This window comes from Schistocerca gregaria, chromosome 1 (assembly GCF_023897955.1).
Source record: "Schistocerca gregaria isolate iqSchGreg1 chromosome 1, iqSchGreg1.2, whole genome shotgun sequence".
NCBI lineage: Eukaryota > Metazoa > Arthropoda > Insecta > Orthoptera > Acrididae > Schistocerca > Schistocerca gregaria.
Window position 1 is genome coordinate 370,071,975 of NC_064920.1, and position 26,290 is coordinate 370,098,264.

The following is a 26,290-nucleotide window of genomic DNA, read 5'->3' on the forward strand; positions in this document are numbered from 1 at the left end:
TCGTTGTTTTCGGAACTCGTGATTCTCACAGAGAAAATTTAAGGCCTCCAGAAGCACAAAACATGTGCCAAAATTTTAGAACAGACCGACGCCATAGATACAGGCCTATAGGTTTGTACATCTGTTCAACGTTCCTCCTTGAAAATCGAAATGACTTGCTTTTTTTTTTCGATCATTAGCAGCATTTCCTTCAGCGACCTGTGGTAGAATGCTGCTAGAAGAGGGGCAAGTTATATCGCATACTATCTGCAGAACTGGTATGCCACATCATCCAGTGATCCTTCCTCTGTTAAACGATTTCAGTTGCTTTTCTATACGTTAGTCATTTATTTCGGTATCTATAGTGCCACCTTTTTTAGTGAAACAGTTTTGGAAAAATATGTTTAGTACTTCGACTTTCTCTGTAGCGTCATCCATTTTGATGCCGTTATGGTCACAGACACTCCTGACACATGGCTTCGAGCAGCTACAGACAGAGTCTTGAAGGACAGCTACAATATTAACTATAAAAAGCTTCACAATGTCCCTGTAAAGCAATGTACAGATTTGGAATTTAACTGTGTACAAAGAGGCACACAACAAAGTTCAGGGGTAATATGTCAGCTTCTCCCCCTCTCCCAGCTAAACACTGCTAACGATAATTGATTTCGCTGTCAGGATTTGAACCCTCTTCTACCATGTCGAACACCGTTCTGTTTGAGTCGTTTATTACTTCTAGTATGGGCACTTTGTAAGTGGCGCGAGCTATTCACCCACTGGAGTGCAAGGAAATCTATGATGTCATTGATTACAATGCCTTTGTATTTTTTTCTTATAAACAACTGGCTTTTAGTTTCATAGAAATTTCGAACAAGCTGTCCTATATCGCCAGTTGTTATTCGAAACATAATATACTGACGTCAGTCTCAGGAATTGGCCTCGTAAATATAAGGAAATGGTGTTAAGAGATTGCAAATTAAACATCTGCATCATTTACTATTTGATGACGACTAAGTCGTCACACCACAAGATGCGGAGGATACGCACTACGTATGAAATCAGCTAGCAATTGAATATAAAAAGTGGAGTTTGCAGATTAATGGGCAGAAAACAGAAAATCTCACTAATGGTATGGATGAACTATAAAGAGGGATGAACTACAAAGCGCGAAAAATCAAAGGCGTCAATAACTTTTACTAGTTGGGGTCCTGGGTGTAGTTAGGGTCCTTTTTAGAAAAAGAGGAGTGTTCAAATCTAGAAATTAATAAAGGAATCAGTAATGGAAGCAAAGCCACTGGGACACTCAATTCAATCTTATGGAGCAGGAATGTGGTGAACAGAACAAAAAGATTCATATTCAAGTTGATATAGTAGAGTACTGTACAGAGTAGAGACATGGGAAACTAATCAGAAACAGATAAACAAGATGAAAGTATTAGAGATGGAATTCTGGAAAAGAAACAATAAGAATCTCAAGGAAATACCACTTACGGAGCACCGAATTGATAAAGACAATGGAGGTGGAAAAAGGAATATGTCATGTGATGAATCGAAGAAAGCCGGCCGCTGTGGTCGAGCGCTTCAGTCCTGAACCTCGCGACTGCTACGGTCGCAGGTTCGAATCCTGCCCGGTCATGGATGAGTGTGATGTCCTTAGGTTAGTTAGGTTTAAGTAGTTCTAAGTTCTAGGGGACTGATGACCTTAGAAGTTAAGTCCCATAGTACTCAGAGCCATTTTTTTTTAGCCGGACCGGAATTCGGAACCAGGTCTCATGCTTACCACGCATTTGCACTGACCACTACGCCATCCGGACACAGTGGTCTCCACAACCAGCGGACTACCTTAGCACGCGTCCCGCCACGACCAAATCCTCAATTATGCCTCACATTACTGTTGTAGTGCCCCTGATCATTAGCCTCATTACTTGCATCATCTCGACGGTTCCCATTCGTTGCAGATGCATGCAAACTCGAGTTCTTACGGCAAATCGGCTAGATACCGGGAGTAACGAGGCTAATATTCTGGGGCACTACATCAGTAATGTGAGATATACACTCCTGGAAATTGAAATAAGAACACCGTGAATTCATTGTCCCAGGAAGGGGAAACTTTATTGACACATTCCTGGGGTCAGATACATCACATGATCACACTGACAGAACCACAGGCACATAGACACAGGCAAAAGAGCATGCACAATGTCGGCACTAGTACAGTGTATATCCACCTTTCGCAGCAATGCAGGCTGCTATTCTCCCATGGAGACGATCGTAGAGATGCTGGATGTAGTCCTGTGGAACGGCTTGCCATGCCATTTCCACCTGGCGCCTCAGTTTGACCAGCGTTCGTGCTGGACGTGCAGACCGCGTGAGACGACGCTTCATCCAGTCCCAAATATGCTGAATGGGGGACAGATCCGGAGATCTTGATGGCCAGGGTAGTTGACTTACACCTTCTAGAGCACGTTGGGTGGCACGGGATACATGCGGACGTGCAGTGTCCTGTTGGAACAGCAAGTTCCCTTGCCGGTCTAGGAATGGTAGAACGATGGGTTCGATGACGGTTTGGATGTACCGTGCACTATTCAGTGTCCCCTCGAGGATCACCAGAGGTGTACGGCCAGTGTAGGAGATCGCTCCCCACACCATGATGCCGGGTGTTGGCCCTGTGTGCCTCGGTCGTATGCAGTCCTGATTGTGGCGCTCACCTGCACGGCGCCAAACACGCATACGACCATCATTGGCACCAAGGCAGAAGCGACTCTCATCGCTGAAGACGACACGTCTCCATTCGTTCCTCCGTTCACGCCTGTCGCGACACCACTGGAGGCGGGCTGCACGATGTTGGGGCGTGAGCGGAAGACGGCCTAACGGTGTGCGGGACCGTAGCCCAGCTTCATGGAGACGGTTGCGAATGGTCCTCGCCGATACCCCAGGAGCAACAGTGTCCCTAATTTGCTGGGAAGTGGCGGTGCGGTCCCCTACGGCACTGCGTAGGATCCTACGGTCTTGGCGTGCATCCGTGCGTCGCTGCGGTCTGGTCCTAGGTCGACGGGCACGTGCACCTTCCGCCGACCACTGGCGACAACATCGATGTACTGTGGAGACCTCACGCCCCACGTGTTGAGCAATTCGGCGGTACGTCCACCCGGCCTCCCGCATGCCCACTATACGCCCTCGCTCAAAGTCCGTCAACTGCACATACGGTTCACGTCCACGCTGTCGCGGCATGCTACCAGTGTTAAAGACTGCGATGCAGCTCCGTATGCCACGGCAAACTGGCTGACACTGACGGCGGCGGTGCACAAATGCTGCGCAGCTAGCGCCATTCGACGGCCAACACCGCGGTTCCAGGTGTGTCCGCTGTGCCGTGCGTGTGATCATTGCTCTTACAGCCCTCTCGCAGTGTCCGGAGCAAGTATGGTGGGTCTGACACACCGGTGTCAATGTGTTCTTTTTTCCATTTCCAGGAGTGTAATTGAGTATTTGGGTCTGATGGGAGATGTGCTTCGATAGCCCATACGGTCGAGGTGACCACTGTGTCTGGATGGCGTAGTGGGCTGTGCATCTGCCTAGTAAGTAGGAGACCTGGGTTCGAGTCCCAGTCCAGCACAAATCAATGTCCACTGGCAGCTAATGACTGTAATTCCTTTGTATCTATATTCGTAGTTGCTTCAGGATGGAGTCTGTTCTTTGGACATGCCCATATGCGCGATGCACAGGCCAGGAATGTGCGGGTTCTGGTTGCGACTGCGACTGTGATTTCGCACAAAGCCACGAGAGCTCCGGGGCTCGGACGAAACTAGTCTCGATATTAACGGGATTCAAGGGCTACAGAAACGATAAACTAGGAAGTCTTCCCACGTTCCTTATACGAGGTTGAGTCAATTGAAACCCCTAAATTTGTAATAACAAGTTGAAATTTCGCGCCGTTATCCTGCAAGTTGGTAAGCGTGCTACAAACAGCGTTGAGAATGGCCTGTACGTGGCAGCACAGTGTATATGCACACATACCGTGGCAGTATCAGTATAAAGATGGCCGCCCCACTTGCGACTTGCACCAGGGAACAACAGCGTTCTGTTATTCGGTTTTTGTGTAGTGTAGGTATGAAACCTATTGAAATTCATCGGCGAATGAAGGTTCAGTACGGTGATGCATGTTTGTCACAGCAGCACGTCTACGAATGGAGTAGGAAGTTCGCAAATGGTGTGACTTCAGTGGAAGATGCTCCTCGTCCATGTCAGTCACAACGAGTTGTGACTCCACAGAACATGGCAGCAGTTGACGCCATAGTGAAGGAAAACCGCCGAGTGCCACTGAATGACATTGCAGCATGTTTACAGATTAGTCATGAGTCAGCGCCGGCTGGGGTGGCCGAGCGGTTCTAGGCGCTACAGCCTGGAACCGCGCGACCGCTACGCTCGCAGTTTCGAATCCTGCCACGGGCATGGATGTGTGTGATGTCCTCAGGTTAGTTAGGTTAAAGTAGTTCTAAGTTCTAGGGGACTAATGACGTCAGCAGTTAAGTACCATAGTGCTCAGAGCCATTTTTGAAGCATGGGTCAGCACACTACATTGTGCATGATGTGCTCCAGTTTCACAAAGTGTCTGCAAGATGGGTGCCACGGCTGCTGACTCCTGAAATGAGAGAACGACGTATTGATGCTTGTGAAGAACTTCGGCGGTTTGAACGAGATGGTGATGGCTTCCTTGCAAGAATTGTTACTGAGGACGAAACCTGGGTTCACTGCCACCAGCCGGAAACGAAGAGAGCGAACAAGGAATGGCGTCATTCCTCATAACCAAAACCAAAGAAGTTTCTAACTGAACCATCAGCAGGGAAGGTTATGCTGACTCTCTTTTAGGACGAAAAAGGCGTCATTTCGGAGCATTACATGCCTAAACGGACCACTGTCACCAGTGCATCATACACAGATCTAAAAAATCATCTGCGGCCTGCAATCAAATCAAAGTCACGGTGATTGCTGTCAACAGTTGTCCTCTTCCAACATGACAATGCAAGGGCCCACACTGCCCGTACAAAAGTTGCAAAAATCACAGATCTGCATTTTGAGTGTCTTCCTCATCCACCATGCTCACCAGACCTTGCCCCAAGTGATTTCCACATGTTTGGACCACTCAAAGACGCAATGGGAGGACAGAAGTTCCGTTCTGATGAAGGGGTACGCCACGCGGTGCATGAGTGGTCGCGCGGAATACCAAAAGAATTTTTTTCGATAGGAATTTATGCACTTTTTAAGCGCTGGAGGACTTGCATTGAGCGTGGGGGAGCTTTGTACCACTTCTGCACAATAAATAATATTTTAAAGAACAAATAAGGTTTTCATTTGACTCACCCCCGTACCCACGACCGTCCCACCAAGATGCAGTACGGCACTTCTCTGCAGCGCGCTTCCATCGAACGCCTCATTTACTCGCGAATAAACTGGCAATAAGCCCGCCGAGTTAAACCGCGGTAAATGAGAACCATTACCGCTAAAAGTCTGGAGTAGTGGGCGCCAGACGCGAAAAGCGGAGGCAGAGCAATCGCCGCGGAGCTATGCTTGCTGGCCGGGCCTTCGGTAATGACGGAGCGTTGCGACTGGTGGACAACGGATCGGCTCGGCTCGGCTCGGCTCAGCTGGCAGCTGGCGTGCGCACCGCCTGGCGTACCACCTGCCGCGCCGAGGGACAGGGTGCTGACGTCTCTCGAGCTGCGCCCACTCCCCTAACCTTGTCGGCATCGTCTACTCCACTCTTTGTATTTCCTTCTCTTTGTTTTGTCAATCCTCCTACAACGACCCGACTCTGGCGAAAATTGTTTGTAGCAGAGGACCTCGATCGCCTCTGACCCGCGTGCCCTTTCGACCCGATGCAAACTCATCGTAATCTGTCTTTGTTTGTTTGTTGGAATATCTTATTAATTTTAATTTGGTGAGCTGTTCCGTGCAGGAGGGGTGATGAAATATGGTCGGCGAACGGATCGCCTGCGATGCCGCACATGTCGAGAATGGCATGCAGAGGAATGTACACTATGCTTTCAATTTTTTGTTTGGGGCATAGACGGACGTTGCCGTTGGTGGGAAGGCTTGCGTGCCTCAGCGATACAGATGGACGTACCTTAGGTGCAACCACAACGGAGAAGTATCTGTTGAGAGGCCAGACAAACGTGTGGTTCCTGAAGAGGGGCAGCAGCCGTTTCAGTAGTTGCAGGGGTAACAGTCTGGATGATTGACTGACCTGGCCTTGTAACACCAACCAAAACGGCCTTGCTGTGCTGGTACTGCGAACGGCTGAAAGCAAGGGGAAACTACGGCCGCAAATTTTCCCGAGGGCATGCAGCTTTATTGCATCATGGACAGGTGCATTAAACCAGTCTCTGGACTGAAGACCACAACAACAACAACAACATCATCATAGATAAAAGAAAGCCAGCATTAGTCCAAAGACTGGAATGAACACGACGGTACGAGATGTGTTTTTTTAAAGTAAGTACCGTTTTGAAATTAAAAGAAGGCGTGCTAAGATATCTCAATAATTTTATTTTTACATGAAATCCTGTACCTTAATCTACTTTTCTACATAATTCCCTTCAATATTGAGGCACTTGGTATAACGTTGTACCAGTTTTTGAATACCCTCCTCATAGAAGTCTGCCACCTGACTTGTTAACCACTGCATCACCACTGTTTTGACTTCGTCATCGTCTTAAGACGCTGACCGCCCAGGTGTTTCTTCAAGTGCAGGAACAGATAGTAGTCACTGAGTGCAAGATCGGGGCTGTACGGAGGTCATATTCACGCAGAAAAGTGAAGTTTAAGCGAAGAATTTCTGCCCGGAAAATCATGTGCACAGTTTTTTGGGGCTGAAAGGAAGTATTGCTTGTGGAATTTCTGCCTCGTAATGAAGCAATCAATGCAGCAGCTTACTGTGAGACATTGCACAATCTGCGCCGTTCAGTTCAGAACAAAAGTTGAGCAAGGGTACCGTTTGGCTGGAAGACAATGCCCGTCCGCATGTGGCGAATCAGACCAAAGATCTCATCACATCTTTTCGATTGGAAACTCTAGATCATCCTCCGTACAGCCCCGATCTCGCGCCCAGTGAGTATTATCTCTTCCTGAGCTTCAAGAAACACATAGGCGGTCAGGGTCTTCAAGACGATTACAAAGGCAAAACAGTGGGGACACAGTGGTTAACAAGTCAGGCGGCAGACTTCTATGAGGAGAGTATTAAAAAACTGATACAACATTATGACAAGTGCATCAATATTGACGGAAATTATGTAGAAAAGTAGATTAAGGTACAGGCTTTCATGTAAAAATAAAATTGTTGAGATATCTTAGCACGTCTTCTTTTAATTTAAAAACGGTATTTACTAAAAAAAACAGGCCTCGTATTTTACTAGATGTGACCATGTTGGAGATGGTATGCTGTTACATTCAACCAACCTCGGAACTGACTTGCCAACCATTTATGGGGGACCTACAATTTAACGTAGACTCGTAACCGGTGCAGCTCGGCAATTTTTCAGATCGTGAAACATTGTCAGGGATGAAAGGAGTGATAAGTGACAGATTAAAGAACTGGGACTGAGAAGGGAATTGAAACCGAGATCTTTGAATCTGTAGTCTGGTACTTTAATACTGAACCGCCGAGGCACACATCGCACCAGAAATAAATTACAGATAATTGCCAACCGACAGTTCTGAATTAGGGATGGGCGATGATGATCGACATTTATAAAATCACGTTCGACAATGTTGCGGGATGCATTACATGTTCTCGCCTCTTGCCATACGAGTGTATATCAAGCAATGTAGAACATGATCGTTTTGGTGTTCCAGGCGTCATTGTGTGGTTCAAATGGCTCTGAGCACTATGGGACTTAACATCTGAGGTCATCAGTCGCCTAGAACTTAGAACTACTTAAAGCTAACTAACCTAAGGACAATCACACACACCCATACCCGAGGCAGGATTCGAACCTGCGACCGTAGCGGTCTCGCGGTTTCAGCTGTAGCGCCTAGAACCGCTCGGCCACCCCGGCCGGCGTCATTGTGTGGGGAGGGACAATGTTGCGTGGGTGTACTGACCTCAAAAACACGATACACACTACGGTAACATTATTGTCACACTACTCCTTTCCCGCGTGCGACGTTTTAAGCGGGCATTCGGCCCTGACTTCATTTTAATGGATGACAAAGCGCGACCTCATCGAATAGCGCAGGTGGAGGATCTCTACGAATGAGAGCATATTCGGCGAATGGACTGGCCTGTTCCGACTTAAATCCCATGGAGCACATGGAGGACGCGTTGGGGACTGATGTTGCAGAATGTCCACACTCACCAATGAACGTCCAGCCTTTGTCAACCGCGCTGCAGCAGAAATTGAATGCCCTAGTACAAGTACTCTTTGCTAACCTCGTGGCTGGCATAGGAGCGCGTTGCAGACGATGGCTTGCCTTCCGTAGTGATCACACACGCTATTAAGAACGCTGTCCAGGCGCTTGTAATTTCCAGGGGACTATCATGAACCGTGAAGATTTCAGTGTAATTATTGGCTTTGACTAAAATAATCATTTCTGTTCCTCTCATTGTGTATTTCTTTCAGTTAGCTTCTGTACTGCATCGTACTGTACTGTAACAAGTTATTGTGTGTCCATTCTTCTGACTGATTGTCTGTGGGACTTCGGGCCTTCACTTACGCAATAAAATGGAAGAACTGTAGCCGTCATTTTGATGTTACACTAAAGCACCAAAGAAACTGGTATAGGTATGCGTATTCAATTACAGAGATAAGTAAACAGTCAGGATACGGGGCTGCGATCGGCAAGGCCTACATGAGACAAATGTCTGGCGGAATTGTTAAATCGCTTACAGATGCTACAGTGGCCGTTACCAAGATTTAAGTGAGTTTGAACGTGGTGTTATAGTCGGCGCACGAGGATGGGACACAATATCTCCGAGGTAGCGATGAAGTGGAGATTTTCCTGTACGACCATGTCACGAGTGTACCGTGAATATTAGGAGTTCGGTATAACATCAAATCTCCGACATCGCTGTGGCCGGAAAAATATTCTGCAAGAACGGGACCAACGACGACTGAAGAGAATCGTTCAATGCGATAGAAGTGCAACCCTTCCGCAAATTTCTGCAGATTTCAGTGCTGGGTCATCAACAAATGTCAGCGTGCGAACCATTCAACGAAACGTCATCGATATCGGCTTTCGGAGGCGAAGGCCCTCTCGTGCACCCTTGATGACTGCACAACACAAAGGTTCACGCCTCGCCTGAGGCCGACAACACCGACATTGGACTGTTGATGACTGTAAATATGTTGCCTTGTCGGACGAGTCAAATTGTTTCGAGCGGATGGACGTGAACGGGTATGGAGACAACCTCATGAATCAACGAAACATCATTGAGATGGTCTTTCGGAGCTGAAAGCCAACTCGTGCATCCTTGATGACTGCGCGACACAAAGCTTTACCGCTCGCCTGGACCCATCAACACCGATACAGGACTGTTGATGACTGGAAACATCTTGTCTGGTCGGACGAGTCTCGTTTCAAGTTGTCTCGTGTGGATGGACGTGTACAGGTATGGAGACAACGTCATGAATTCATGGACCCTGCATGTCAGTAGGGGACCGTACAGGTTGGTGAAGACTCTGTAATGGTGTGGGGCGTATGCTCTTGGAGTGACATGGGAATTCTGATACGTCGAGATGTGACTCTGACAGGTGAAACCTACGTAAGCATCCTGTCTCATCACCTGCAGCTATTCATGGTCGTTGTGCATTCCCACGGAACTGGACAATTCGAGCAGGACAATGCGACACCCCAAACGTCTAGAATTGCTAGAGAATGCCTCCAGGAACACTCTCCTGAGTTAATCAGTTCCGCTGGCCACCAAACTGCACAGACATGAACATTATTGAGCATATCTAGGAAGCCTTGGAACGTGCTGTTCAGAAGACATTTCCACCCCATCGTACTCTTACGGATTTATGGACACCCCTGGAGGATTCATGGTGTCAGTTCTCTCCAACATTACTTCAGATATTAGTCGAGTCGATGCCACGTCGTTTTGCGGCGCTTCTGCGTGCTCGTTAGGGGCCTACAGGATATTAGACAGCTGAATCAATTTCTTTGGCTCTTGAGTGTATTTTATTATACTGCAACCAGATTCGGTGGCTGAATACGTCCTCTTCAGATCTTATCTGACGTGGAAGAGATGAACTCAGATCATATGCACGATATCATCTGTGACTAAAATCTACGAACTGGCTACCGTGGAATACTGTAACAGTGAAGTTGTCTCTGCAATCGTGTTATTCTGCGGAAGCCAGTTCATAGATATTGGCCACTGGTGGGGTCGTGTATACGATCGGAGTTACCACCTGAGTGTTATTTAAGGCAAGAAAGTGGTTTATAGAATCACTGAAACTGATTGCATTAGAATAAAATAACATCGGCTGCAGGTGTTCCATTTTATTACGTATACTGTAACAGTTCTTTTTATATGTGGTCCAACTTCCATCGATATGTCTTACATGGCAGTGAGATCTCACACGAACGTTACTTTCGTCCTTGAGTTTAGCACAGCAATGTGGTATGGTTACAACTGAGAGAAAATGTGAAATGTCTCCCACTAGTCTGAAGTACATGAAAGGTACACTACTGGCCATTAAAATTTCTACAACAGGAAGATGACGTGCTACAGACGTCAAATTTAACCGACAGGAAGAAGATGCGGTAACATGCAAATGATGAGCTTTTCAGACCATTCACACAAGGTTGGCTCCGGTGGCGACACCTACAACGTGCTGACATGAGAAAAGTTTCCAACCAATTTCTCATACACAAACAGCACTTGACCGGCGTTGCGTGGTGAAACGTTGTTCTGATGCCTCGTGTAAAGAGCAGAAATGTGTACCATCCCGTTTCAGACTTTGATAAAGGTCTGATTGTAGGCTATCGCGATAGCGGTTTATCGCATCGCGACATTGCTGCTTGCGTTGGTCGATATCCAATGACTGTTAGCAGAATATGGAATCGGTGGGTTCAGGAGGGTAATACGGAACGCCGTGCTGGATCCCAACGGCCTTGTATCACTAGCAGTCGAGATGATAGGCATCTTATCCGCATGGCTGTAACGAATCGTGCAGCCACTTCTCGATCCCTGAGTCAGCAGATGGGGACGTCTGCAAGACGACAACCATCTGCACGAACAGTTCGACGACGTTTGCAGCAGCATGGACTATCAGCTCGGAGACCATGGCTGCGGTTACCCTTGACGCTGTATCACAGACAGAAGCGCCTGGATCGCATCCGTGTTTGGCGACATCGCGGTAAACGCACATCGGAAGCGTGTATTCGTCATCGCCATGGTGGCGTATCACCCGGCGTGATGGTATGGGGTGTCTTTGGTTACACGTCTCGGTCACCTCTTGTTCGCATTGACGGCACTTGGTGAACAGTCGACGTTACATTTCATACGTGTTACAACCCGTAGCTCTACCCTTCATTCGATCCCTGCGAAACCCTGCATTTCAGGAGGATAATGCACGCCCGCTTGTTGCAGGTCCTGGATACAGAAAATGTTGGACTGCCATGGCCAGCACATACTCCAGATCTCTCACCAACTGAAAACGTCTGGTCAATGGTGGCGGAGCAACTGGCTCTTCACAATACGCCAGTCACTTCTCTTGATGAACTGTGGTATCGCGTTGAAGCTACATGGGCAGCTGTACCTGTACACGCCATCCAAGCTATGTTTGACTCAATGCCCAGGCGTATCAAGGCCGTTATTACGGTCAGACATGGTTCCTCTTGGTACGGATTTCTCAGGATCTATGCACCTAAATTGCGTGAAAATGTAATCACATCTCAGTTCTTGTATAATATATTTGTCCAATGAATACCCGTTTATCATCTGCATTTCTTCTTAGTGTAGCCGTTTTAATGGCCAGTAGTGTAAGTCACACATTTACGTAATTTCAGGTCGCGGGTCGTTTTGGTTTTATCACGGAAGAATAAGGTCGAGAGACAGGGAAAAGTATTCCTCGCTCTCTAATTCCGCCGCTCTCAGCTCGACAGGAAACTTACGAACATCGTCGCGATTTCGAAGCAAAAGCAAGAAATTCGTACTCGCTACGACGAGGCCGGAAACGGGCGAGCCAGCTGCCTGTGCCAGCAGGGTCTGCCGGCCGCTTTCCGCTAGGGCGGCGCGCGTGGGCGGGATACGGGCACCGCCTGGGGCTTCTCGGTCGCCCGGAAGTGGCCGTTCACAAACCCGCCCCCACCCACACTCGATCACACTTTCTATGGAGCCTAGGTGAACTGTACCGGCAGGCAAACCAGTGGGACGCCTGTGTTAACTAAGACTTCTATTCTCCACCCTTGTCTTTAACATCTGCAAGCCGGCTAAAACAAAGGAGTGAAAACAAAACTTTCCCTTCCACATGTATTAAAATTCAAGCGGACTGACCAAACATTTGCCGAGTATTCCTTGTAACAATTTACTATTAGGTGGGTTGGGAAGGGAGTGAGACAGGGTTCTAGCCTCTTCCCGATGTTATTCAATCTGTATATTGAGCAAGCAGTAAAGGAAACAAAAGAAAAATTCGGAGTAGGTATCATTATCCATGGAGAAGAAATAAAAACTTTGAGGTTCGCCGATGACACTGTAATTATGTCAGAGACAGAAAAGGACAGAGACAGAAAAGGACTTGGAAGAGCAGTTGAACGGAATGGACAGTCTTGAAAGGAGGATATAAGATGAACATCAACAAAAGCAAAACGAGGATAATGGAATGTAGTCAAATTAAAGTTTTGCTATTTAGGAAGTAAAATAACTGATGATGGTCGAAGTAGAGAGGATATAAAATGTAGACTGGTAATGGCAAGGAAAATGTTTCCGAAGAAGAGAAATTTGTTAACATCGAGGGTAGATTTAAGTGTTAGGAGGTCGTTTTTGAAAGTATTTGTATGGAGTGTAGCCATGTATGGAAGTGAAACATGGACGATAAATAGTTTGGACAAGAAGAGAATAGAGGCTTTCGAAATGTGGTGCTACAGAAGAATGCTGAAGATTAGATGGGTAGATCACATAACTAATGACGAGGTATTGAACAAAAATGGGAAGAAGAGGAGTTTGTGGCACAACTTCACTAGAAGATGGGATCGGTTGGTAGGATGTTTCCGAGGCATCAAGGGATCACCAATTTAGTATTGGAGGGCAGAATAGAGGGTAAAAATCGTAGAGGGAGACCAACAGATGAATATACTATGCAGATTTTAAAGGATGTAGGTTGCAGTAGGTACTGGGAGATGAAGAAGCTAGCACAGGACAGAGTAGCATGGAGAGCTACATCAAACCAGTCTCAGGACTGAAGACCACCACAACAACAACTATTAGAAACTGAAACAAAAAATGAAGTCTGTTTGTAGTGTAAAACCGAAAAAATTCATTGCCATGTATTCGCGAAAACAGTATAGCTGATACGCGTCTCTGTGCCAACGCCTCTTCATACCTCTACAGACGGCTATAGTCTCGGCCCTACAGACGTTTGGGCAACGGTTTTGCCGCAGTGGATACACCGGTTCCCGTCAGATCACCGAAGTTCAGCGCAGTCGGGCGTGGCCGGCGCTTGAATAGGTGACCATCCGGGCCGCCATGCGCTGTTGCCATTTTTCGGGGTGCACTCAGTCTCGTGATGCCAAGTGAGGAGCTACTCGACCGAATAGTAGCGGCTCCAGTCAAAGAAAACCATCACAGCGACCGGGATAGCGGTGTGCTGACCACACGCCCCTCCTATCCGCTTCCTCAACTGATCATGACACGGCGGTCGGATGGTCCCGATGGGCCTCTTGTGGCCTGAAGACGGAGTTGCAGTTGCAAGTTGTCAAAAGCGCCAGATGCCACGCATTTGTTCTAATCGCTCTGAGCACTATGGGACTTCACTTCTGAGGTCATCAGTCCCCTAGAACGTAGAACTACTTAAAGCTAACGAACCTAAGGACATCACACATATCCATACCCGAGGCAGGATTCGAACCTGCGACCGTAGCGGTCGTGTAGTTCCAGACTTTAGCGCCTAGAACTGCTCGGCCACACGGGCCGGCTGCCACGCATTCCTGTAAGTTGACTCGACGCAAGACTGTCTTAGTAAAAAAGAATAAAAATATATTAGTATTTCATGAACGATGCGGCATCTTTTCACGCTTCTCAGTGTTTATGACGTCATATCTCCTGATCTATGTGCCACACAATGATATTTTGTAGGTACATTCAGCAGCTTATGTGGACACTGACTGCAAAATGTGTCGAGAATAGAAGCAGTAACAAAGAAGTAATAAATTTAAACGTCATGCACGCATCTCATTGTTTATGATCTCATATCTCCTGAACTATGATAGGTTGGTGTTTCTTATCCCGATACCGATTGCTGGCCGACACTAAGGATATGTGAACCAATTTTGGTTGAAATCGGTTCAGTGGTTTAGGAGGAGATGTGAAAAACACACACACACACACACACACACACACATATATATATATATATATATATATATATATATATATATACCTATGGATTGTGTGTTATCATGTCGAGTTCAAACGAATTTCTTGCAGAAATCCGTTTCACCCCCACCTGTAGAGGACTCTATTAATTTCAGATTCACAAACCCTGGCTTAATAATGACAGGTTCAGTCTCCGGCTGTAGTGTGCGGCAGTAACATGTGCAAAGTTCGAACAGCTTACAGGTATGCAGCAGAATGACATCTTCGACACCTGCCGATATTTCGAAAAGTGAACACTTCGTCACTTACAAGGCACAAATGCAACGACTGAGCACTGTGCTAGAAAATCTAAGGCATCAGTAGGTGGGGTTTCGCCCATCAAAAACCATTATGCGGAATATGCACAAGGACAATACACACACTCCGTGAACAACTAACGCCACCACACAACTAAAATGACCAACGTCAGAACTTACCGATAATGAATTTTAATTATCAACGGTGAGCAAGTAATACTAACTCTGACACTCTATTGTTTAACCACGGGGAGTGCACGATTCGCAGCCAAATTTAAACAAAAACCTCCGCCTCTATTTATAAGATCACTTGCTAATTTAATCTCAACTGCTTCCTTAACAGCTATGTCCCAACAGCTCGAAACTGGAAATTTGTGGTAAGTTCCTACGGGGCCAAACTGCGGAGATCATCGGTCCCTAGGCTTCCACACTACTTAATCTAAACTTATGCTATGGACAACACACACACCCATGCCCGATGGAGGACTCGGACCTCCGACGGAGGGAGCCACGCGAACCGTGACAACCAGTGATCTCTATACAACCTGGATGTTGAACTTCAGCTATCTGATCGTGCCAGCCATAGATGCTCATATTTCGTTTCTTGTCAAATTACAACATGGCTGCTAGGAAATGTCAGTAGAACACGAAAAGAAAAAACTTTTAAATTCCGCTCCCTCATCAGTCTATTACATCATATGTTGACATAAAGTTCAAAATAAGAAACCAATTTGCCATTCTTTGTCACATGCAGAACGATGGAAATTTGTTTGCCAAAGTACAATAGGGCGTACGATGCGAAGAACGTGTATTTGCAGACACGCTGCAGTTCTATACTCAGAGACCAGACTTCTACATCCAGGTTGTATAGAGATCACTGGTGGCAACACACCCCCAAACAGCGTTGCCCAACTGCTGGAAGTGCACGTCAAGATTCGCTGTGTTGTCACAGTCCAGACGATAAACTGTACCAAGAAATGTTTTGCAATAGCAGCTTTGTTTGGCTATTGTAATCGTGTGTGACGTTTACGCTCTGTGTGTCCTCCTCAGCCCTGATGGCCCTACCAATAGATGACATACCACAGTTGTAACGAGTACGGGAGACACCTTCCTTAGGTAAATCAGAATCGTCCTTTGAAGAACCTAACCTTAGATGGCGGTCGAAAAATTCACTTCGTACCGCAATTTCGCAGAATAAGACAAATCCTGTTGGAAGTACTACCTGGGTAGAGCAAAAAAGGTGATCTCTTTTTCATTATGACCAATCCGGCGAAACATGACTTCGAAATAGCCTACCGGTGTGGTCGAGCGGTTCTAGACTCTTCAGTCTCGAACTTCGCGACCTCTACGACATACCACAGTTGTAACGAGTACGGGAGACACCTTCCTTAGGTAAATCAGAATCGTCCTTTGAAGAACCTAACCTTAGATGGCGGTCGAAAAATTCACTTCGTACCGCAATTTCGCAGAATAAGACAAATCCTGTTGGAAGTACTATCTGGGTAGAGCAAAAAAGGTGATCTCTTTTTCATTATGACCAATCCGGCGAAAGATGACTTCGAAATAGCCTACCGCTGTGGTCGAGCGGTTCTAGGCTCTTCAGTCTGGAACTTCGCGACCTCTACGGTTGCAGGTTCGAATCCTGCCTCGGGCACGGCTGTGTGTGATGTCCTAGGTTAGTTAGGTTTCATTAGTTCTAGATGACTGGTGACCTCAGATGTTAGATCCCATAGGGCTCAGAGAGATTTTTTTTTTTACTTTGAAATGGGCTAACTCAGCTGATGAACTTTCAGGGTCCGACATGGCGTGGGCCCTATGAAGTAATGTGAGATGTCCCATTCACGCTGAGCTGAATATTAATAACCATCAGCCTAAAAAAACAAATGACTTTGAGCGACTTCCTATAAATGGCATGTCCCAATGTACTACCATACTTCCTCCTGAGCAACGTATCGAGTTTCTCCTGAGCAACATATCAAGGAATGGAAGGCAACTGTTCTTATTCACCTCCACAGCGAAGCGATTGTGCTGGTGGATTGAATTCAGATGTTCTAAAAATCTGTGCAAATTCTCGCTGCCACATGGCTATGAGTTTCAAGAACTACAACTTCCTACAGATCACTTTCGTAGAGGCCGAGAAGACATGTTTAAGACTAATTACAGCGTGCACAGAGGCATTTTAGCAATTATTCTTCCCGTGCTCTGTATTCGACTGGTACAATGGAAAGTAACCCTTTGTCTTGCACTTCACCTGGTCTACATCAATGTACATGTAGACCCACGATCCTAATACTGGTCTGACATATTTTTCATTTGTGAGAGCACGTTCCTAACAAATCACTTTATCGCGCTCTGGGCTACAAGCTAAACTATAACTTGCGTTGTGTGACTTTCGTATTACTTAAGAGTGGTGCACTGAGAGAGAAATCGAAGTGAAGCGCCTATAAACACTAAGAAATACTACTGTCGGGACCTTTTACCGTTCTGTGTAGTTTTTTTTGGCGGCAGTCTAGTACAATAACTGCTACCTCAGATTTTACCATTTTTACTCTTTCTAGAAACTTACTTTACCACGTACTACAAACGTGGGTAGTAGAGACGTTGACAGGATTTGACTAGTAAATCACAAAGTTCCATTTTCGCCACAGAACACTAATTGACGCACGTCGTGATACGTGATAAGTCGTGGGCAGCAGCTAGAAATGCATGCATACCCAAGCAGCCGACATGGAGTAATTATCGGGTAGCTGGGGACGTGGCCACCGGCTAGTGGATGCCGATAAACAATGCATTAGTGCAGCGCAACAGATCGATATAGGCTCAAAGGCATGCAACGTAGCAATCAGAATACATAAGCAAGGTATGATGAAATTGCAGTGCGGATTCAGCAAGGTGAATCAAGTATCAGTCTAATCTAAATTGCAGCAATATAATGATGACATCATGTCATATACGTCAGCGAGAAGTGTAAAAAGTTAAGAATGGTTAGCGTTTACATTATGGCTGACGTCGTTGTCAACAGAGATGGGGAAAATGCAGCAAAAAATCGGCATCGATGGCAAAGTCATCACAGACGGAACTTGGTTTCGGGATGGCGGGCTAGATAGTGATCAAAAGTATCCGGACATCCCCAAAAATATACGTTTTTCATCTTAGGTGCATCGTGCTGCTACCTATTGCCAGATACTCCATATCAGCGATCTCCGTAGTTATTAGACATTATGAGACAGTAGAATGGAGCGCTCCGCGGAACTCACGGACTTCGAACGTGGTCAAGCGAATGGGTGTCACTTGTGCCGTACGTCTGTACGCGAGATTTCCACACTCCTAAACATCACTAGGTCCACTGCTTCAGATGTGATAGTGAAGTGGAAACGTGAAGGGACACGTACAGCACAAAAGCGTACAGGCCGACCTGGTCTGTTGACGAACACAGACCGCCGACGGTTGAAGAGGATCGTAAAGTGTAATAGGCAGACATGTATCTAGACCATCACACACGAATTACAAACTGCATCAGGATCCCCAGCAACTACTATGACAGTTTGGCGCGAGATGAGAAAACTTGGATTTCATGGTCGAGCAACTGCTCATAAGCCACACATCACACCAGTAAATGCCAAACGACACCTCGCTTGTTGTTAAGGAGCGTAAACATTGGACGATTGAACAGTGGAAAAACGTTGTGTGGACTGACGAATCACAGTACACAATGTAGCGATCCGATGGCAGGGTGTAGGTATGGTGAATGCCCGGTGAATGTCATCCGCCAGCGAGTGTAGTGCCAACAGTAACATTCGGAAGCGGTGGTATTATGGTGTGGTATTGTTTTTCCTAGAGGCGGCACCCACCCCTTGCTGTTTTGCTTGGCACTATCACAACACAGGCCTACATTAATGTTTTAAGCACCTTCTTGCTTCCCACTGTTGAAGAGCAATGCGAGGATGGCGAATGAATCTTTCAACACGATCGGGCACCTGTTCATAATGCACGGCCTGTGGCGGAGTGGTTACACGACAATAACATCGTTGTAATGGACTGGCCTGCACAGAGTCCTGAACTGAATCTTATAGAACACCTTTGGGATGTTTTGGAACGCCGACTTCGTGCCAGGCCTCACCGACTGACATCGATACCTCTTCTCAGTGCAGCACCACCGTGAAGAATTGGCTGCCATTCCCCAAGAAACCTTCCAGCACCTGGTTGAACGTATGTCTGCGAGAGTGGCTAAGGGAGGGCCAAGACCGTATTGATTTACAGCTTCACCGATTGAGGGCGCCACTAACTTTTAAGTCATTTTCAGCCAGGTGTCCGGATACTTTTGATCACGTAGTGTACATGCAGTTTCCCTCAAGTTTCCATCACGGGCACTTCCGTATGTGCAAAATCGTTCAAATGGCTCTGAGCACTATGAGACTCAACTGCTGAGGTCATACGTCCCCTAGAACTCAGAACTACTTAAACCTAACTAACCTAAGGACAACACACGCATCCATGCCCGAGGCAGGATTCGAACCTGCGACCGTAGCGGTCACGCGGTTCCAGACTGTAGCGCCCAGAACCGCACGGTCACTCCGGCCGACCCTTATGTACATGCAGTGTCCAAGTTTCCTTCAGGGGCATTTACTTTTCTTGTGTATATTAATGGCATTTCATCAGTACGTTAGCAGGTGACAATTTTTGTTTGCAGATTATGCGAACATTACAATAAATAAGAAGTCAAATATAATTGTAGAAAATGAAATTCTTATGGGCATTAATAAATAGTTCCTAACAAGTTTTTTGGTCACCACTAAATATCTAAAACACGCACTATTTGTACTTCAGAACTTTCAAGATCTTTCCCTCCAGTATATGCCAAAGATAGAAGAGGCTGAAATGTTAAAGTCTTTGGATAACAGTTTGATATCAAAAATAAACTTGGAAGAGAGTACAACAGTACTGCTGATGAAGTGCCCGGACAAATCTTTATTTGCAATAGGGGTGTTCGCAGAAGTATATGGTATAAAAATAAAAAGAATTGCATACTTAATTCATTCTCATTGCATAATATAAAATTAGATCGTTTTCTCTGAGTATAGGACAAGCCAAGGTAACGCTTTCCGAGTCCAAAAACGCGTAATAAGGTTTATATGTGGTGTGAACTCAAGGACGTCCTGCAGAGGCCTGTTCGCGGCCCTGGGGATATTAACTGTCGTTTCTCACTATATTTATTGCTTAATGAGATTTGTCATAAATAATATATCTCTTTCTGAAATGAACAGTTAAGACCACGGAATAAAACCTGAAGTGGGAACAACCTTCGCAAAGATTTAAAGACACTGACTTTGTTCCAGAGAGGTGACCGTTATTCAAGGATACACATTTTCATTTAACTTCTAATGAAAGTCATTTTAAGAGGAGCCTAAAGGATTTATTGTTCTCCAGCTCCACTGATGACTTTCTTAGTAGAATCGACTGACTTTATTAATGATATCAAATAATATGGGCATTATGTAACATCATCTGCCTTTTGTACAGCTTCAATGCAGTAATGTGATCTATGTAATTTGGTCTTTGATGATGTGTGGCCCCAACAGCGTAACAATTATCATATGTACATCGGTGCATTGTACATTTACAAGTTCCGTGACAAGTTTGTTGTTAACTTTTAAGTAAAAATAGGTTTAATACTTTCTTGACTTATTCTGCAAGTATGAGGATCTTATCACTTGAGATCTGTGGAAGGTAAATTAGCGTCTCTCTTTTTATGTGTAAAAATGTTCTGTGTATTCTTGTTTTGTTGTATGTTCTATGTTCTTCAGAGGATCTCCCTAGTATGAATAATCAAAAAGGACCCCTAATCTTACCTACGAAAATCAGCCCTTTCCTTTTCCAAGAAACGTTCACATTTGACTGACACTTTCCTTTTTCTGCTAAAAAAACTGTATTTAACATTTAACAGCTTCACATGATCACATCATATACCAGAACGTCTCAGAAAACAAAACTTACTTGATAAATAGTTATATACTCTACAACCCGTTCAGAAGGAGATCTGTAAGGCATTGCCAGTCGAGTAAATTTATAGGTAAAACTGCGTAAGAATCACATAACAGTTCCTTTAACGAACAACGCATATTTGCCAAAATAACTGTTAATTTATTGTTGTTTGGGGTGTTTGGTACTCATGTATAACCAAATGTCTTCTTCATTTTCGTCCCTTTTTGAGGATATGTAAAATATCGTATGTCCCTTTAAACAATTGACTTTTCCTTCATTTTCGGGCAAGGTTCCTCATTTGGATGCAGAACGCTCATCGGTGTTATCACGCTAGGCAGTGTCCCTAGGATACTTCCTGATTTTTTTCTGGTGGACAACCATACGTTGTTGCAATGCTTCTCGTTCTTCTTCCTTTCGCGTCGCGGCCTGTCTTTAACACTGGCAAAAGCGAAAGTACGTCTTCCTAATCAAGAAGTGTTGCCTTTCGTTTAAACCTTTCCGGGAATGCTTCCATAATCTGTCCATAGTCTTCCCAGTATGTTGTCATTCGTGCACCCATACACCCGTCACTAAGCGCCAAATTAAAACCCGCCTGTAACAGCGAAAAATACGTAAACTCGCATTCCAACAGTTGATTCCAACATCTGACAAGAAATAACAGAGCTAGGAACCTGCATACTAACATTTGACAACAAACGGGAGTTACAGCGGTGTGGGGACTTCTCACCCACCCTGTACAAAGATAATTACAGGGTAACAATTATTGAGCTATCTGAAATAAAATCGTCATAACTTCTGAACAGTCTGTGTTAGGTGGTTCAAAACTGTGTGGTAGGCTGCAGGGTATGATGGGAATTAATACGGTTTGGTTTAGCGACGAAGCCCACTTACATTAGGATGGGTTCGCCAATAAGAAAAACTGGGTCATTTGGGGGACTGACAATCCGCATTTCGCGGTCGAGAAATCTCTTCACCCTCGACGGATGACTGTGTGGTCCGCAATGTCCACTGACGGAATAATCGGTGCAATATTCCTTGATGGGACGGTAACTACCGAGTAGTACGTGAAGGCTTTTGGAAAATGATTTCATACCGATTATCCAATGTGGAGCCTGATTTCGACAAGATGTGGTTCGTGTAAGGGAGAGTGTTTGACGTCCTGGAGGAGCACTTTGGGGACCGCATGCTGATTACGGGGTTCCCAGAGGCCACGGGCACGAGTCTCGATTGGCCGACATATTCTCCGGATCTGAACACAGGTGACTCGTTTTTGTGGCGCTGTGTTGAAACCAAAGTGTGCAGCAGTAACCCCGAAACCATTGCTGAGCTGAAAACAACCATTCGGGAAGCCATGGGCAGAATCGATGTTCCGACACTTGAGCGGGTCATGGAGAATTTCGCTATTCGTCTGCGCCACATCACCACCAATAACGGCAGGCATGTCGAACATGTCGTAACCTAAATCGGAATATCTGTAGTGACGTGTACATGTAAGCGTGTGGACGCCGTAGTTTGTAAGTAATTTTCGTTGTTTTTCATATAGATCAACAACTGATGGTTTTTTGATGATGATGTTTTGGATTGTGGGGCACTCAACTGCGCAGTTATCAGCGCCCGTACATATTCCCAATCTTTAATCAGTCCAATCACGGCACTTTCATGAATGATGATGAAACGATGAGGACAACCCAGACGCCCAGTCATCTCGAGGCAGGTAAAAAAAATCCCTGACCCCGGCGGGAATCGAACCCGCGACCAATGCTCGGGAAGCGAGAACGCAACCGTGAGACCACGAGCTGCGCACAGTACAACAATTGTCACCTTGTACACTTTATATGGAACCCTCAGAACGCGAGTCCTACTAACATTTGTCCGTTTTTTTTTTTAAATTAATATTCACGATAACACAGAACTATTTCAAAAATCCGGTAGCTCGAACGACAGTGCAGTGTAGTGCGGCGTTCAGTTGTTGAGTTCGCTAACCGCGTGCAAGGAACTGCACTTGCTGGCGGGTCTGCGTGCAATGTAGGCCGGCTGTCGGCAATCGGGCAGGCCGATCTTGCCCCGCGGCCGCCACGAGACAAAAGGCGATCGCCGCGTATGCCTCGTAATGGCGCTTGCTGGAGCCGGTGGCGGTGGCGGCGGCCGCGAAAGCTGGCCGCGAATCACGACTGTGGCCGCGTGTCTGCCAGCGCCCGGCGGAGAGAGTCCGGTAGCGCAGCGCCGCGCCGGCCGGCTCCCTCGTCTTCGCGCACCGTCGAGGGCGCGGCAACTAGCTGCGCCGCGAAATGCCCTGACGGCTGCCTGGCTGGCAGACTTCCAGCGCGACGCGGGGGAGCGCCTGTTCTCGCGCGCTGCGGAAGACCGGTTGCAGCGCCGAAATGGGCCGGCAGCCACCGCCGACACAGTTTCCCCTCGGCTCGCTTTCCGCCAGACGCGCCGGGAAGCGGAGCACACGTCTTCGGCCGCTGTGGATACAGTCTTCCTTGCCTTTTTTATTATATTTTTAGGTTATTGCTTTTTGACGTTAATCATTTGGCCAGGGATGTGAGTAACTACAGATTTTGTATACAAGCATTCACTAAAGAACCAAAGAAATTGGTACACCTGCCTAATATCGTGTAGGGCGCCCACGAGCAAGCAGAAGTGCCACAACACGACGTGGCATATACTCGACTCATGTTGTAAGTAGGCTGTTTAGGGTTTTTTTTTTATTGGTACGCTCTAAATGAAAATCACTGACCGTGCTGTGTGCAGTCTGTGGCTGGTTTGCATTGTTGGAATTTGCTATTGTAGTGTTGGGCAGTTGGCTGTTAACAGCGCGTAGCGTTACGCAGTTGGAGGTGAGCCGCCAGCAGTGGTGGATGTGGGGAGAGAAATGGCGGGGTTTTGACGTGTGTCCATCAGAGACAGTAAATTTATATATGAATTTTGAACAGTGCTAACGTAAATACATTGTTTGTTCTCTATCAAAATCTTTCATTTGCTAACTATGCCTATCAGTAGCTAGTGTCTTCAGTAGTTAGACTCTTTTATTTAGCTGGTAGTATTGACGCACGCTGTATTGCAGTAGTTCTAATAATGAAGATTTTTTTGAGGTAAGTGATTCGTGAAAGGTATAGGTTATTGATAGTCAGCGCCATTGTTTTGTAGAGATTATTAAAAGCCAGATTGCGTTGCGCTAAAAATATTGTTTGTCAGTTTAGTGTCGATCAGAGTAAGTAAAGAGAGTAATGTCTGAGTACGTTCAATTTTGCTCAGCTGTTTGAAAAGCAAATAATGTAAGATGTTTACCAGCACAGCAATTCCTTAATTTTTTCCAAGAGGACGTTTCAATGTCTGTAGTAGTGTGGCGGAAAATGACACCATGAATCCTGCATGGTTGTCCATAAATTCGTAAGAGTACGAGGGGGTGGAGATCTCTTCTGAAGAGCAGGTTGCAAGGTATTTGGACAACATGGTGGTGGAAATGAAGCAGCGATTAGTATGATTCATCAATTATTATCTTAATCGCAGGGCAAAGATAACACCGTACGAACACACCAGCTGCTACCATGACGACGACGTCCTCGCTACACAGACTAGAGGGCGCCTGATATACGCTTTATAATCCATGGTAACGGCGTCCTCGCTACAAGGAGTAGAGGGCGTTGTAGTCCTCCCGTATCAGCCGTTTTAGTAAACTGACCCAATGTTTTCTACGTAAATGTACGAATAGATATATTATAATACAAGACGGCACCAGTTTTTGTGTGTCACAAATTATTTTAGTTTATATTATGGCACATAATGTAACATACTTTTACGAATTTTACGAGCTGACTACATAACATTTGTTATTATTTTATAATTAACACTATAATTGTAACTCTTTTTAAATGGAATGCTTCCGTTTTCTGTTATTTACTGTCGCTTAAATTTGTGTTAAACCAAGGTGACTAGTAATTACATATAATAAAGTGTATTAAATGCCGTTGATCGCCGCTGGGGGTGTTGACGTCTATTCACGTGATCTCAGCACGCTATTTAAGCCCATACAAAGGGTTTGTCTAGCATAGTTTCCTACCTTTATGTAGAAAGGACTGACACCACCAGCAGTCGACCAATGGGTAAAATATTTTAAATTTACGTAATTTTGGCTGTTGTATAATGTAATCTTTCTGACGGATATCTATAATTTCACAGTGTAAACGCCCAGAAAATGATCCCTACGTCGGGTGGAAACCGGTTAGCGGTATAATAATAAAAAATGAGATTAAGACTGTTTTTGAATAATAGGTTTCAAGGTATCCCAGATATGCTCAATAACGTTCGTGTCTGCGGAGTCTGGTGGCCAGCGGATGTGTTCAAAATCAGAAGTGTGTTACTGGAGCCACTCTGTAGCAATTCTGGACGTGTGGGATGCCACATTTCCCAAGTCCGTCGGAAAGCACAATGGACACGAATGGCTGCACGTGACCAGACAGCATACTTACGTACGTAACACCTGTCGGAGTTGCATCTAGACGTTATCAGGGGTCCCAAAGCACTCCAACTGCACACCCGCCACACCATTGCAAGGCCTCCGCCAGCATGACCAGTCCCCTGCTGACATGCAAAGTTCACGGATTCATGAGGTTGTCTCCATACCCGTATACGTCCATCCGCTCGATACTACTTGAAATAAGACTCGTCCGACCAGGCAACATGTTTCTAGTCAACAGTCCAATGTCGGTGCTGACGAGCTGAGGCGAGGCGTAAAGCTTTGTGTCGTGCAGTGATCAAGGGTACACGAGTGGGCCTTAGGCTCCGAAAGCCCATATCGATGATGTTTTGTTGATTGGTTCGCACGCTGACATTCTTGATGGTCCAGCACTGACATCTGCAGCAGTTTGCGGAGGGTTGTACTTCCGTCACGTTGAACGATTCTCTTCAATCGTCGTTAGTCCCGTTCTTGCACCATCTTTTTCCGGCCGCAGCGATGTCGGAGATATGATGTTTTACCGCATTCCAGATATTCGCGGTGCACTCGTGAAATTGTCGTACGGGAAAATCCCCACTTCTTCGCTATCTCTGAGATGCTATGTCCCATCGCTCGTGCGTCGACTATAAGACCACGTTCAAACTCACTCAAATATTGGTAACCTGCCATTGTAGCAACAATAACCGATCTAACAATTGTGCCAGGCACTTGTCTAATATAGGCGTTGCCGACCGCAGCGCCGTGTTCTGCCTGTTTACATATCTCTGTATTTGAGTAGGCATGCCTTTAACAGTTTCTTTGGCGCTTCAGCGTATATTGCCCAGGATACTTAAATAATAATAATAAGAAGAACAACAATATAATAATAAAAACCTGTGCCACGGCTATGTTGAACAAAGCCTACTAACGGTTGCACTTAACTTAAAGGTCGAATGACTTTTCCCCTTCAAAGTACTCTACACCATTATTTACCGACTGCTCGCTCTTCACCTACATTTCTTCCAGAGGCAGTGTTTTTTTCCTGTCGACTACCTAGTT

General features: G+C 45.9%; 1 protein-coding gene across 1 annotated transcript in view; it reads right to left on the minus strand.

Moving 5' to 3' along the window:
* Window positions 1-26,290, minus strand: part of LOC126346953 (uncharacterized) — a 1,435,518-nt gene that overhangs the window by 480,094 nt on the left and 929,134 nt on the right. The window lies entirely within an intron of this gene.